The sequence below is a fragment of the Thunnus maccoyii genome, chromosome 14 (genome assembly GCF_910596095.1).
Source record: "Thunnus maccoyii chromosome 14, fThuMac1.1, whole genome shotgun sequence".
NCBI lineage: Eukaryota > Metazoa > Chordata > Actinopteri > Scombriformes > Scombridae > Thunnus > Thunnus maccoyii.
In genome coordinates this window covers 9086268-9099904 of record NC_056546.1, presented here as the reverse complement: position 1 = coordinate 9099904, position 13637 = coordinate 9086268, and the positions used below count along the sequence as shown (strand labels likewise).

The window sequence follows — 13637 nt, the reverse complement described above, 5'->3', positions numbered from 1 at the left end:
TTCTGACTGTGTGTGTGGTTCTTTGAGTGTGTGTACATCTGCAGTTAAATGTGTGTGTGTGTGTGTGAGTGTGTGTGCATTTATTTGTACAGTACGTTTACAGCTCTGTAGTGAAAATATTTTAGTGTGTGTTTACATGTGTAATTTGTCTTTGTCCGTATGTAGGCTACAGTGTGTGTGTGTGTGTGTGTGTCTTTATTATTACTATTATTATTGCACGTATGTTAGGTCTACGTGTGTGTTTTTCTGGCTGAGCATGCGGATGTACGAGTGTGTGTTCTTGTTTATCTGCAGATAATGATGGGTGCCAAATTAAAGGAAAAATCTGAATAAAGTAGAGACACATACAGTAACAAATGCGGACGTTTCCACACAGAGGGATCACTGAATGGTTTCTCTAGTGACCATGAAAGATTTTGGACCAACATAGAAAGACGGTACTGTCCTCCACCATCTTCAAAACACTAATGAGTGAATATCTTTTTGTTCCTTCGTCTAGTGGAGTTCCAGAGACATGAAGGAGAATTAATGCCAAAGAGCACCGAAGCTGTTCTGGAGGCCCGAGGTGGCCCAACAAAACACTTCATGTTGTTTTTCCTTTAATTTGTCACCCATGCACGTGTTTTATGTGTACAGTATTTGTCACAATGTGTTATGTGCTAATATGTGGCTTGTGTGAGTGTGTGCTACATATATTCATTTGCATGCACATGGACGTGCACATGCCCGTGTGAAAGAGGTTGTTCCCTCTTCTCGCTGCTCATCATCTGTCCCGGCTGACATTTACACATTCAAATCAGAGACTGTTTATGGTTGCATGAGGCACACTGACAAGATTTTCAGCTTTAAGATGATCACTTACTGGGCTTTACTGCAGCAGGTCGTGACACGGTGTGTTACTGTAACACAGCTCGGATGTGTGACGGTCAGTTGACGTCAAGTAAAAGCCCCTCGCATCTGCTAAAAGTAAACATTTCAGGAACTAAGAGATATATTTGTTTTTAGATTCACCACCAACTTTCAAAATCAAATTGTATCTCTTGTGATATTTTTATGTTTGTCAGAAAACATTTAAATATTTTTGCACATTGGTAGTGTATTTTGTTTTAATTTTAGCTTTTATCATGTTATGATGTATTTTTTCTTTTTCCTTTATCATATTTATTTTTCTGACTCACTTCTCACTGTGTCTAAAAGCTTGAATTGTGTCACTCTTTGATATGATTTAAAGTTTGCAGCACAGCTGGAGGAAGTGACTTTTTTCTGTAATGCTTTAGAAGTCTTCAGTTGTTGCAGAAAAAACAAATATTTTTTAAAAAACTGGTATATGCATGTATAAAGAGAAGATGAAACAATCATGTAAGAACTTTCCTTTCAACAGTGAGCTGACTGTCTGTGCAGCACGTAAAAGCTTTGTTGCCTCATATCTTTGAGCTGCATTATATTCAGATTCAGTGAGGTTTCCAGTGAGACGAGGAGTCCTGCAGCCTGTTTCCTGTTGTCCCTGGAAATCTTTGAACTTTATAGAAGTGAAATCTGTTAATATTGAAAGCACCTCATATTTTTTTATATCACATTTTATCTCCCAATTTTTATTTATGCCACAATTCTCTCTCTGTCTCGGCATCAACACTTCACATCCTGAAGAAAACACTGCAACAGAGATTTTTGTTGATATATGAAACACTCTCTGATGTCCACCAGTTTATTGTCAATTTCACTTAACAGGCCTTTTGAAAAATGTATGAATTAACTGAAAGGTCCTTAAGCTTGACATCCTGATGTGTGTGTGTGTGGGACTCCTGCTGCAGTGCAAAGTTTCATGCTTAATGCACATATTACCTGTCAGCATTTCTGAGGCTTTCCTGTGTCATCTGGGTGGGTGTGCCTCTGGACACGTTCAGCCTCTTGAAACTGAAATTCAGATGACACACATGCAGATATTTATCACGCTTTCTTTGTCAAGATTTCACCTCCTGTTTACAATATTACGGCCAGAAGGTCTTTGTTTCCACTCTTGCAGTTTCTGGTTATCAGTCAGGGACGTGGGCATTGTTCGTGACATTAATTTCAGCAGCATGTTGTTCTGCTTGTCAGAGGACGAGGTTTCATATGGGGGATACTGAAGCATTGAAGCATTGTCTTGAACACGTAACACACTGCCATAGTTTGATTCATGGTTTTGTTTTGGTTTGGTTCAGTCTGTTGCAGCAGCACAATATCTGCGTATCAGAAAATTATTTGTGAACTATTTTGGACATGCTCACTTTTTTTTTTTTTTTTTTTTTTGTACAGTGGGTGTGTATTTGTTTAAGTAAAACATGTTAAAGCCTCACCATATCCTGCCTGATATACTAACTGTTGTTCGGTAAAAACCACACACACAAACACATGCATACAGTGAGTAATATTTTGCTGTTTTTTTTTCTTTTTGAGGTTGTTGAAATTGATCAAAATAAAACCAATCATGACTTAAATGATCAAGTTCTCTCTGCAGTCAGAGTGGTTTTGAGTTATTAAAGTTCAAAGTTTTGACATCCTGGTTAGCAAAACTGATATATACAGTACAGTTCTCTTTTATTTCCCCAAATAACAGACACCTTTAATGTACTCTAAATATAAAATATCAAAATCCTGTCACATGTTTAAATGGGGTTTTCGTGATCAGGTGATTTCAGATTGAACCTCCTAATTCTGAGAACTCACTGTGTGCTTGGGATTTTTTTCTGTCTGCTGAGGCTTCACAGAAAGTGATCATTGTGTTAAAAAAAAAAGTAGACAGATTAGTCTGATTTTGTTCCACTACACAAAATCACTGTATGAACTACTGAAGAGATTTATAATTTATGATATTTGGACACAGACAACAATTTACCTGCATGTTTTGAATTTAGACATGACTATATTTGGCTTTCACTGACAGATTTGAACTGATAATACACTTAATGAAGTTTTACCAACAGCAAAATTCAAGACAATTAGAAAGAAAGAAAAAGTTTCTCCATTCATTTCCTCTCCTTGCTCTGCTTTGTTCTCTTGTTTTTGCTGCTGTCTCTGTCTGTTGCTCTTCTTTGCATAGCCTTTCCTGTGTTTTTCTGCTCCCAGATTTACTTTTTTTTTAACTTCTTTTTTGAAAAACTGAGGTCTCTTTCATTCTCTCTCTGAATGTTTCACTGTCATCACTGTTTCTGCTGCAGGACTCAAGTTACAACATTAAACAGACACAAACCCAGTTAGCAGCAGGTAGAATTAGCATCAGCAGCTGGCAGCCTGAATCTCTCTCATATTTTGGCTTTCATTCCTGTCATGTTTTAAGCAGTCTGAGTAACTTAAGTCACTAATAATAACACACAGACTGTCTAAAAATAATGGATGTAACCACAGTGACGTCACCGACTGGTTTGTGGACTCCTGTTTTGAAGTCTCGAGTTTGGCATTTTGACTGTCACCATCTTGATTTTTTTGGAGCCAGAAGTGATGAGAAGTGACCATATTTGGATGAGAGCATGGAGCTGGGGGAGGAGATCTCCATGGCCCAACTACAGCGCCTCAAGAACCGCCATGGTAGTGACTCGTCAATCACAACTTAGCCCGTCCTAAAGCGTACCCTACTTTATCGTCTGTTTTACTCTAAATGGGACCATAATTTACAAAATGAACATCACGCTGTATTGAAGAAGACTTGAAACTTGCAATTGAGAACGTAAACTCATTGGGAAAGTGTTTACTGAGATAATAAATCAAGTGAGATGTAGGGTCATTTTCCCATAGGCTTCTATACAAACGGACTTCTTTTTGGAGGCAGTGGAGTCGCCCCCTGCTGGCCATTAAAGAGAATGCAGGTTTAAGGCACTTCCGCATTGGCTTCACTTTTCAGACCCGAAGCTACCCGCTTGTAATAACAGCAATTATTGCTAACAACTCTGCTAACTGTGTAATTAAACTTAGCAAGCTTGCTGACTAGCATGGTAGATAAAGGTACAAATCTGCTTCTCACTGAGTTCAAACAAGGTTAAAAAACTGACTTGAGCAACAATGCCTTGTCCCACGGCATGAAAGCATTCAACCATTTTCTAAATTCGGCCAACACACGATGAAACAATTAAACTCAAAGCCCACACTGATAATAACACAGTTGACTTTTTGGACACTGCTGTATTCTTTTCACCTCTACCAGATGGCACAAAAATTCTGTTAACCAAAGTATTTTTCAAACCTACAAACACACATTGCCTCCTCCATAAACACAGTTTCCATCCCAAACACACTTTTAAAGGTATAGTTAAATCACAACTCATCTGATTTCATAGAATCTGTTCACTGGACATTCATTTTCAAGAAGCCACACATTTGATTTCAATCACTCAGATCCTGGGGATACTCAAAGATCCTCCATTATATCAAGACCAACACTTTGCACAAAATCTATAACAGAGCACCTGCCATGAGGCCGGACCCCAGAGACATCCTATAATTCATCACCACATACAATCAGGACTCCGGGACACTAAATACATCCATCAAACTTAACTTCTGCAAGCACAGCACTCTCATCCACCATTGCAAAACTTAACAATAGTATCAGCATACAGGAAAAACAATAACCTTAAGGACATTTTAGTCATATCCAATATTTTGTGCCATCTGGTAGAGGTGAAAAGAATAGCCTAAAGTAGTGTCCAGAAAATCAACTGTGTTATTATCAGTGTGGGCTTTGAGTTTAATTGTTTCATTGTGTGTAATGGCCAAATTGAGAAAATGGGTGAATGCTTCCATGCCGTGGGTGAGTTTGGGGAAGAGAGTTTGCTCCCAGTGGGCCATGTAGATGTTGACATAGGCTGAAGCAAACATCTTCCCCGTGGCTGTTCCGTGAATCTGTAAATAGTGCTGTGAATTGAACATGAAGTCATTACGGGTGAGACTGATTTCCAGTAGTGCGAGGAGTTCTTGGTCTGGTCGCTGGGGGTCCGGGTGTCTGGTAAAACACTGTTTTACTGCCTATGGGCCGAAATTGGTGTTGATGTTAGTATATAGTCTTTTTATATCTGCAGTGAAAACAAATGAGTGGTCCGGGCATGTTTTGTGTTTGATTTTGTCTGTGAAGTCATATGTGTCTTTTAAATAGCTTGAGAGTGTTTGTGATAGTGGATTGATAAAGTGATGTATTGTGTTGAGTTATATGATTCACTGTTGTAGGTTGAAACAATACCCTGGGTGATCTCATAGGGAACAACCTACGCATTGGAATCTCTGTGGATTTCTGATAAAAAGGTAGAAAATACGGTTTCTAGGTGGTCTGTTGTTTTTGATTAAGAAAGTGTTTTTCTTGGAGTGCATCCAAGATTTAGATGATCAAGCTCTGGGTTTCCAACTGTAGGGAGTATGACAGAAGTATGTAATGTTTTCTATTGTTTAATTGTCTATGTATTTCCAGTAGTTGTTTATCCTGTATGATTATGCTTTATCCCTTGACTGCTGGTTAGATAATAATATCAATATTTTTTTGAGTTGGGTGAGATCCAATTGGTGATGATCTGTTAAAATGTCCTGTGTAATAGGTTGTGGTCTGAGTGAAATGACTGATTGTTGACTATGTTTAGTTAATGTCTATATGGGTGGTACAGTGGTGTGAAGAGCTGGTTCCGAGATTTTTCTAAGAATGGTAAATAATCAGAGTTTTGGGAGTATTCAAATTGATCTAATAATTTGTAATGTCAAGATGAAGTTAAAGGCATGGACGTCCCCCATGAGTTCCCCCAGTCTGAGCTCTGTGCTTTGGGCATGAAGGTCAAGCCTCCACTCAGTAGCTCCTCCTGTGGGTCTGAAAGGGGAAAAAAGTTTTGGATAAATTCATGATATTGTTGTGGATAATGTGTGAGGTGTTGGTACAGGTCACCGGGGTTATAAGTTTAACTGGTCTTGCCAGTCCGAGAGAATGTTTATTGTTGTTTCCATAGTCCAATGGACCAGGTTGTGCGGTTCCACCTTGAACCTGAGAGGGGAGATTTCAGTTAAAAATTTGCTGTTATTGCAAATGAAGGTGTTGAGTTGTCTGAGGGTCTGCTGGGAAAAAATTGGAAGGCAGTCAGAAAATCTGATGGCAGGGGTGTAGACTGGCATTAGGGAAGGCCTCAGCAGCTGCCCTCCACAGTTCCTGCGATTGTTTTCTGGCTGTTTGCTGAAACTGTTGATCTCTCTTGTTAATGCCCAAGTATAGAATGACTTTCTGGTAACTGGAATTGGGTGACAGCTTCTGCAGGACTCTAGCAATACAAAGGAAATTGGCACCTGGAAAACTATCTATCTGTATGTCTGGGTTTTGGTAGTGGGAGACGTGGGCCAAAATGGAGTCACTATTAAAAACAATTTTGTTGATGGTGGTCTCCCATTCTTGAATCTTCCTGCTGGATCTTGGGTGTTTTGTGGGGATTGGGAAAGTATTGCAAAAACATGTGCCATGTCTGGTTTGGGTGGCTATGGAGGATATGAAAGGAGAGGGTTGTTTACAGGAATTGATTCCTTTCTGTGCCCACTCATGATCACCTCTCTTCCTGTAAATGTGTTGGCCTCCGCTGTGGCATCTGGGGGGGTAGGCAGGATATCATTAATATCTGTGGTGACACTAACATTACTGTTTTGTTTTGTTTTTTAAATGATCCATGGTGGTTTACAGTTATGTCTCACTAATCAGAAGAATGGAGGAGATGTGGATGTCTGCAGAAATATATTTAGTGGTGGTCCTGTTGAAGCTGTTATGGATTGTTAGGTTTTGCGGGGACTGTGAAGATAGGTGGAAGGTCCTGTGGAGAGCAAGCTGCGGCCCCCCAGTCGCCACTTCCCCTGGAGGGTCGTGCCTGTGGGGATGGTGAAGTAGACGTGGTTAAAGAACATGCAGCCTCTGCTTGACCTAAATCACATTTCTGAAATAGTTGTTGTTTTACAATGTCCAGAGTATTGTTTTTAAGTTTTCAGCTCCTTTAACCACAGTCATAGAGCAGTGAGGTCACATGGTAAAGAGGTGGAACTTGATTGGTCCTCCTATCTACAGTCAGAGCACTGATTGGTGCTTTGCAGATGGAAACTTTTAGCACCCAGTTCGAGGTTTTTGATTTTTAAAGTAGAACCTTTTCTTTTCTCAAAATTTAAGGCAAATAATGCCCTAAAATTGTGGCGTATCATCTTCTTAAACTTATTTTTTAAAATTTTTGTGCAGTGTTACTTACAAAGGTGTAAATAACTACTTTCATTTTGTTTCTGTGAATAGGTGTCTTGGTATAAAGTAGAGTCATATACTCATATTTTCACTGAATTAATTATGTGTAGTTAAACATTTATTATACAGCACAGAATCTGTCCAATACGTTAGAAACTGGAAAATAATATAAATTGGATGGTTTGTGGTTTTTGCAGTGAAGAGTTAATTTTCATTTTTTAAATTATAATGAAATGAATCTAGTTTTAATGATATGCTCTCTGTGTTATCATGTTTTCATTTTAGTGTTCATGAATACAAGACTGTAGTCCACATTCTGCTGCTGTTACTTCAGATCATCACGCAGCCTACTTTATCTACAGCCTCATAAACACATGTTGTCACTTTATTGGGTGACAACATGTGACAACATACTGTTAACTTATTATGCTCTGACTTTTCTTTATCAACATTGAGTTATCAGTGTATTTAGGATGTTTAAATATGACATACTTGTGAAGTGTTATACTAAAAATCTTGTCAAATACAGATCACACCAGACTAGCACTACTACCAACAATTGTTATGTTTTATCACAACCTGTACCATTATTTAACACATTCATGCTATCAGTATTTACAACATCTTTCAGAGTTACACAAGCTGACGCACGTAACAGAGGGTGTGTGTGATTACAGTTGATATGGTACATCTAGTCAGTAAGTTTTGGATTGTTGACATACTAAAGATTTGGTTGTGATGTGCTAACATGTGCTAATACACCATGTTTGTAATGCAGGTGTGGATTAATACATTGATCCAAATGAAAGGAGTGTTAATATTCTGTTAAAAAAATAAAATAAAAAAAAATACATACAGTGTGTTTTCTTTTTTTCTAGACAGGAAAACAACATCCACTTTATGTGACAGTGCAGTTTTGATGCTGAGCTGATTATCTGATGACAAACAGATATTGCTCACTTCTCACATATGAAACAAGGTAGCATCACTGCTTTCTGTAGCTCTACACCCGACCCTGATTTAACTGCTGAAACTGTTGTAGTCCTCCGAGAAGCGGAGCCAGGATTATGAAATTATTCTGTGCATTTAGCCGGATTGAATATCCTTCTAATTAAGGGCTGCAGCTAACAATTATTTTCAATTAACTTTTTCTTTTTTATTATTTTTTTTGACTTATTGGACAGATGGCAGTGGCTGGACATGCGCATTTACCATTAGGCTACCAGGGTGCTCCTGTTTTCAATATATTTTCACTTAATCTGGCCATTATTTGCTCGATTAATTGTTAAAGGTTACAACATGCAATATGTTGTTGTGTCCAACCGACACCTGAAGATATTACATCAAGACATCAACCACACAAGTCATGACATTTGAAAACCTGAAACCAGAGAATGTTTGGTATTTTTGCTTGGTAAATAAATGAGTTAAATGAATAATCCATTATCAAAATAGTTGCCGGCTAATCAGTCAATTAATTAATCATTGCAGCTCTCATTTAATTCATTTTTGACACAGGTGGGAACAGATATCCTAAACCAGTGTCTCACTCAAACTACACAATGCCACATTTTGCAGTAAATAGACATATCACAGTGTTCAATGTGCTGTGCTCTGCCACATGTTAATACACAAATAGTGCATTACATAAACAGTGTTGACAGTGTGTTGAAAAGGACTCTCTGCCCCTGAGGTATTTAATTTCAATCTGCATTTGACTTTTATCTGTCAGGACATCTTCCAAGGACAGCAGCTGTTTTTTTTTTATTTTTATGGCCGAATAAGGGTGCAAATACACTGCATGTAAAATGTGTCTCCTTTAGCAATACCATTTACTAAAGTTATATCTAGCACTTTATTAAAAAGTGAGACATTAACATGTTATTATCTGGATGATTTTCTCAACGTTTTTCATTCAAGTATTATTTGTTATGTCTCATAAACTTGGCTACAATTCAGCTAAGTGATATAAATAAACACAAGTGTTTTAGTACAAACTTGCACACTGTTGACACCATTGAACAGCTACAGTATGTTTTCAGTCCAGCGACCTTCATCAGGCAACAAGTGACAACAAATCCATATGTATACAGTATATCAGGACTTGTTGTTACTTGTGTAAAATGCCGTATGAAGGTCGATGGATTAAAACACATCTATTCAATACATTCGCCCTTTTTAACAGTGTGCAGGTGTGCAGGATTTTTGGTAGTTTGACTCATCACTTAGTCCACCGTGCACCTGCCTGTATACAGGTGTGCAAAGATAATGTTTCTTGTATGAACGAGTACAAAATCTTACTGCCTGTCATCATCTGCGAGGCTAGTATTTGTTCTGTTAAGTTTAACTGCAGATGGAGAAGAATAAATTGTTTGCAAACAAGTTATTTTCCTTTGTTTACTGATTAAAGGGGAACTCCGCCAAATTAAAAACATCAATGTCACAAGGAGTACTACAAAGTTGTTTGTCTTCTGTGGTTCTGGAGGAGCTGCGTCAATTCTGAGAAAATAGACCTTTCCTTTGTCTTATTTATAAGTTTAACAAACAAGATGCCTTTGAGTTGCATTATGGATCCAATTTTTTCAAAAATGTGACACATACTAGGGAATAAAAGTTAACATATCTTGGCCTTTGTTGACACTTTTTTGACTATTCTATGTTTGTTCTTTTTCTTACAAGTCCCTCAGTCTTATGGAAGTGAAAAACTTAATTTCAGGGGGCACCTTTAAGTTACAGAACGTGGATGTATTACCATGTAGGAGATATTGAAAACTAGTGGCACACAAAATAATTGATGGCTCAGAACTTAAATTTAGCTTGGAGAGCATGAGTGGGAACAGAGGGGATAAATGTTTTGTCTGTGAGCTCATTTTTCTGATTTTAGTTGATGTCACTGTGTGTGAGAGCAGAAGTCCAAAGTTTAGTGAGGATAATAATGTAGGCAGCACATGTACGTGCAGGGAGTTGAGGTATAAACAAAGGCCCTGGAACACATAAATAAAAGGCATTGCTTTGACTTGTACATGATTTTGGTTGCAAGGATGTTGAATGTTACGGATTCCAAGGAATCTTAGATACATATTTGGCTCAGTCATTTGCTTGTTGTTGTTCCAGGAACCACTCTGCTGTTGTCAGTGACCTGCATAGGAACCTCAGTTCGATGTAAATATGCTACAGTAGGTGCTACATTAGGGCATGTACTGAGAATTGAAACGTATTGATTCTGGATTTTCCCTGTGCTCTGCCGCCTCAGTGACTCACTGATATTAAACCTCTCACTTCCTTTTTGAAGCCACTTTGTTTACCAGCCAACACAATATTTTTTTACTGGAGGCCTCTCTGCTCACTCGCAACCTCAGTTTTCTGTTGAAAAGGATGTGTCCTCTTAAGCACGTGTCTGGTGAGGAACAACACACAGCTGTGTTACTTATCAGTAAAACATTATTTTGTGTTGATACAGAATGCATGTTGTAGGTGTTAGGTGATATCATTAAACTAGGTCAGGCCAGAAATAGGTGTGTTTGCTGATATCCACGGTCAATGTTTGTCATTTTACACTCATGCAAATTAGCCATGTCTGTAATTTGTTACTGTATCACGTACTGTACTTAAGTACAGTTTCATGATACTTGTATTTTACTTGAGTATTTCCATTTTATGCTACTTGATACTTTGACTTCACTACATTTCAAAGAAAAATATTATACTCTTTACGCCATCATTGACATCTTTAGTTACTTTTTAGATCAAATTTAGCTGATAATGATACACTAATAAATTTCAATTCATTGTTAGAGATTAAACCAATGTTTCCAACGTTTTAGTCTTGTGAACTCTTGTCAGTGTGTAGTTGTGTCATGTTTCAGATGTCTGAGTTCCATCAAAGAGACATTTCCCCAGTAATTGGTTAAATGATGCAATATTTCACCAAAAATCAAAGATTAGAAAAAAAGTCCAAAACCGAAAACAGATTTGTGTATCAGAACTTTCCTCTCTCATTAATCATCTCACGACCCCTCAGATTTATCTGGTGACGCTTTGGAGGGTCATGACCCCTAGATTGGGAACCACTGAACTAAACAAGCTAATTGTACATGAAGTAATTCAAACTAGCTCCACCTCCAGCAGCTACAACAGTAACATGCTGCTTACACACTGATGCTTCAGTAATAATTATCTAATAATGTCATATCATGTATCAGTCACTGGGACATTTTACTGCAGACTGAGTACTTTTACTTGTAATACTTAAAGTAAATTTAGATAATAATAATGCTATACTTTATTTAAGTAGGATTTTAAATGCAGAACTTCTACTTGTAATGGAGTACGTACCAATTGCGGTGTTGCTACTTTTAAGTAAACAAGCAAAATCCAGTAAAAATATTGTACTTTAATTTGGTTAGTTCACCTGATAATACAAATACACCATTTCCTTTTCTGCTTCCTCTAACTTGTGATTTCTTTCTTCATGCTTTGATGTTATGACATGTGCACGCAGTAGTAGAATAAACATCACAAGGGTTACTGTGCATAAAAGGGATGGATAAAATACAGTAACAGGAGCACCTGCATATTTGTATGGAAAACATCTTCCTAGTGTAACATCCAGTTTATCGACATCATGGTTCATGTATCAGTGAACTGACAGCTAGAATTACAATAGGTGGAACCAGAGAACTGCACTGAGTTATTGTAAAGCAGATTCCTTGCTCCTTATGACATAGTGAGTGTTCAGGTACGTGCCAAAACAGGTTTTTAGAAGGCAGTGAAATTAGTCATATTCCAACATTTGTGTGTGTGAAAGGACTTTTGTGCACTTGCAACCCTGCAGATTCTAATCACAGGGGAGCCTCAGATGGTTCCCTGATGAACACCACCAAATCGAGCTCAATAAATCAGATATTTTCAGAGAGAAATCATACCATACCATAGTATGTATATAAAGATGGATGTAGTGAGGTGTGAGGTCACCCAGTGGTTTGCATTGGCCTGTTTGAAGCCCTGTTTGAAGCCTGTTTGAAGTTGCTCTTATCATTGGCACCATCTTTTCCGTTTGGAGCCTGGATCTTCCAAATAATGAGTGCGGGGTGTTGCCTTTCACGGTCTGGAAACACTTCCTGCTACCTTGGACCCAATGCTAGCATAAGTGGAACACCGAGCAGTGCACAATTGAGCTAACATTAGCTACTTTAGCTAAACTGTGCAAACAGTGTAGGTATCATAATCAAGTAACATTAAACTTTTCAAAGTGACCACCAGCACACTTTTTATTACTAAACACCCAAATTTAGTGATTGAGAGACTCGACAAAAATGATTGACTTACTATTTCTAGAGAGAAGTTGAGACTTTTTGAATGGGAGTCAGTTGGAGCCAGGGATTTTTTAGAGGCAGTATCGATGGTATTTTACTTCCGCATTGGCTTCAGCCTCAAGCCGTGGTAGTTGCTGCTTGTGTTGATGTTAGAATGAACCCACATGAACTGGTTATTTCTTGAGAGTTTCAGCAACATTTATGATCAAGTGTCAGGATAATGGATTTGGGATGCAATAATTTACTGGTTAGTGATCTCGCAGTGCGGTAGATCCCATCAAAACCAAAAATCTGTGACAGGGGAAGCCCACCTGATACAGGCTCAAACTTTTATTTTAGATTTCAATATATTGTGTATTTGTTCCTGTTATTGGGTGCAACCCCTGTTACTTTTGAAATTTGGGCCTATGAAAGCATCACATAAATGTGTTTGGGCTTATACATGCCGTTTTAGCACTTGTTAGTAGCATTGTGTCTAAGTGTGTTTGTAAAGACTTAACTTTTAACTTAACTTAAATTGCTAATAGTGACAGTTGCATTGGCTTCATACAAGAAATGCAGTTCAAACATCTCCTTCAACCGTGATGTTAGATGAGGATCAGGGAGAAATTAATAAATTAGACCTTAACCCCAGTCTTTAGAAATGTAAACAAAATATTTGCCAACTGATATCCTAACACACAGTGCGATACTGCTCCATGACCCCTGAGCTAATGATTGAACACAGTTTAAATGATCGTCAGGGTTTTCTAGTTGCCCCAAATCACATTTGATTTGATAATTTTTTTGTATTTGTGTCCAGGTTCAAGATAAGTCATCAAAGGGAAAAGAGAGAGGAATGTTGATTATAAAAATACTCACATTACTTATAAAGAGAGATAAATGAAAAATTAACACTGAGACACAGGATTATTTCAGTGGTTCATAATAAAAAGGCACAAGAGAAGTTTTAACAGACTGGGCATGGTTTACTGTATGGCTCGAATAATAAACATATACTGTATATTGAGGGCTTCTCCTTGATCTACTGTGGCTCAGATTCAATTAGAGCCAGAGGCTGAAAAATGGAGAAAAATACATTTAAATGAATTGAATTCCTACTTTTGTGG

At 37.9% G+C, this 13637-nt stretch overlaps 2 long non-coding RNA genes across 5 annotated transcripts in view; one reads left to right on the top strand and one right to left on the bottom strand.

Annotated features, from left to right (window-relative positions):
* LOC121911526 overlaps window positions 1-13637 on the top strand; it is a 92950-nt gene that overhangs the window by 60497 nt on the left and 18816 nt on the right. The gene's annotated exons all lie outside the window — the stretch shown is intronic.
* Window positions 1170-13637, bottom strand: part of LOC121911525 — a 73510-nt gene continuing 61042 nt past the window's right edge. The window contains exon 4 of the long non-coding RNA XR_006099882.1: window positions 1170-1914. This is a non-coding gene — a long non-coding RNA (uncharacterized LOC121911525). The remainder of the gene's footprint in view (window positions 1915-13637) is intronic.